Consider the following 2,742-nt stretch of genomic DNA (forward strand, 5'->3'; position numbering starts at 1 on the left):
GCAAATTTTTATTTAAAAGTAACCAGATTACTTGCCCTTGTACCGGGCGAATATCATAATGAAGAGAACTTTTTAAAACAGGCATGCATCCAGCACTATAGGCCAGGGATGCAGAGAACGTTTGCTCCGGCGTAAATTGTTAGTGTACGATATAAAAGGAACCATTTATTAATTACTTTCATTATACAGAAGTTAAACGGAAAAACAAGAGAGACTGACTGATTATAAAAACTATCAGTATAATTAAAACAGTCAAAGAACCAGTTAAAGCCAGCAGAGCAGCGCTAAAACGACCGCAGGTAAGTCGCCTGCGGCAGGTGTGAGCGTGTCGGTCCGGCTACACACGTGGTACCCCGACCACAACAGAGTTTCTTAGCATGTGAAAGGTTTTTAATGTGATATGAATTCAATTTTGAATACCTAATCCGTTATGAATTCATAGATATATTCATATCTACAAGCGCATTTTAAACACTAAAAGAAGGGAATCTACTTCTACCTAATACACAAGGGGTCTAGCAAATCATTAATTTCCGAAAGGAAGTCCGCGGCGCGAGAAAGGTTAGTGATCATCCATTTTTTCCATTGTTTTCACAACTGATCAAAAAGCACTCGTTTCCCAATACCCTCTTCCGCCTCCAGAGTGCACAAAGCAAAAAGATAAAAATGACGACCTCTGTCAAGGGATCTCCAGCTCGAAAGGAATGATCCTGACAGATTCTAGATGGCAACCATTATGAGACACCTTGCATTGACTTGCAATAAATTAAGGATTTCCTGGCTTTGTCTCTTGGGCTTTCATCATGAGAATAATATGAATTCTATACATAAATGTGTTTAAGTATTTTTTGTATTGGAAACAAAATATCTACCGCAGAAGGCAATAATTAATCTTGTATTTATTAATTTGATTTTTATGATGTTCTAAAAAGCGTACGCCAGAGATTAGCCCCCTCCCCCAGCATACGATGAACTGCACGGATGACCCTTACGAACCCGCTCCAATCACACAATCAGTTAGTAATATCGCACACTGTACTCCAGTTAATTGGGCTATTTGGGCCACTGATACATTTTTGTAGTTCAGACATTTTAGTAGTTTTGGCCAGGTTTTGCTCTGATTTCCGATGAATTCGCAAACTACTGTCCAGTTGTCACCTTTCCTTTTGACGATATTTCGACACCTAAAGGAGTCGCAAAAGACCTGATGGGTCACTAGTTCATTGTTGCATAGTGATGATTTCTTTTTCACTGTGTTATTATGATTATCTACCTGTTATATAATATCTTGTCTTTTATGTCTACCGACACACCAACATTTGTCTCTATTTATTTAACTACGTAAGTTTGTATATCTAACTATATTTGCTTTTCCCCTATGCAGTATATCGATCAACAGCATATCGATTACTCTATTAATGTTTCTTCGCTTTCTTTTCTTCTTCATTATCATTTGCTCTTCGTACTCTCACACGAATTTATAAACAGCTTTACTCTTCATCCGGCAATCGAGCCGAGAGCTCGAGACCATCTTTATGATTCATCGTTGGTTATCTCGCCGCCATTCTCTGCCCCGTGACTGCTGACTGCTTACACTTATCATGCACCTATCAAGGGAATTAAACCCCCCCAAAATTAATGATTATTTATATTACGTTTGATTGGCACTACCGTCGTACTTCCATGGTGTTTGCACTCGCTAACATTGTCATTCCCATTAGGATAAGTATCTATAATGGCAGTGAAATCTCCATTGCCCCATGACTTTATTAACATATTGATTTGCGTATTGCATTCTGACTGTAAACATGTTAGTCTTTGTATTCTTTGAATATGTTTTCCTTTAGCAAGCATACCAGACAACATTTGCCTGAACGATACTCAGTAGCCTGACATGTAACATTTGCTATACACTCTAACCATATATCTAGACTATATAAATAGTCACACTGATGCAATTCCTACATATGTAGCAAATATTCGAGTGTATAGTGCATTTTATGGTCATGTTGTATATCAGATGACATTTTTGTATTTCATAATATGCCATATATCACTTTCTTTAAATTCCTGCTCTATGGTAAAAATGTCTGATACTCTCCAGTGTATATAAAAGGCAAATTATCATAATGTTCCGTCGCAGAACACACATGCACATAGCATGTGTGTCTATATGTATACATATTTTTCTTAATATAAAAAAAGAGTATTGTCAAAATGCCTAGAAGCAATAAACAAACATGTATCGCTATGCATATTTACATATCTATAACAAAATACTTTACTAGTGTGAGTCAAAGATGTTAACACTGGATAGCAACAGTTAGGAGCAGCATGAGAGATACAATCGGCCTATACAAAGGAATCAGACACTATTAAAAAGGTAATGGATGGAAAAATAATGTTCTGATGACATCTTTACTGTTCACAAAAATTTACTTCGTGATAATGCTTGTCCCAGATGAATACTGGTATGATAATAATGAAAACGAACATTTTGTTACTTTTATTCTGATAATGAAGATGCACATCTTTGAATGAATATGTAATAATGCTCTAGCTGCACCAGAAACGCCATTCAAACACACTGATCATCATGCCATATAATGGTAAAGCTATGATCCCAAAGGAAGTAATGTTTATTATAACAAAAAGATGATTTTTCTTTTTTCTCGTCTTTTCTGGATTTAGTTTTTTTACACAAATCTCACCCAAGGAAAGTCAAATGAGCCTATTCCTTGC

General features: G+C 36.3%; 1 protein-coding gene across 1 annotated transcript in view; it reads right to left on the reverse strand.

Moving 5' to 3' along the window:
• Positions 1-2,491: 2,491 nt before the first annotated feature.
• The window catches only part of LOC119581746 (transmembrane protein 53-B-like), a gene marked incomplete in the record, with an annotated part of 25,578 nt that continues 25,327 nt past the window's right edge, over positions 2,492-2,742 (reverse strand). Inside the window, 1 exon segment of the mRNA XM_037929878.1 lies at positions 2,492-2,742.

This window comes from Penaeus monodon, chromosome 15 (assembly GCF_015228065.2).
Source record: "Penaeus monodon isolate SGIC_2016 chromosome 15, NSTDA_Pmon_1, whole genome shotgun sequence".
Taxonomy (NCBI): Eukaryota; Metazoa; Arthropoda; class Malacostraca; order Decapoda; family Penaeidae; genus Penaeus; species Penaeus monodon.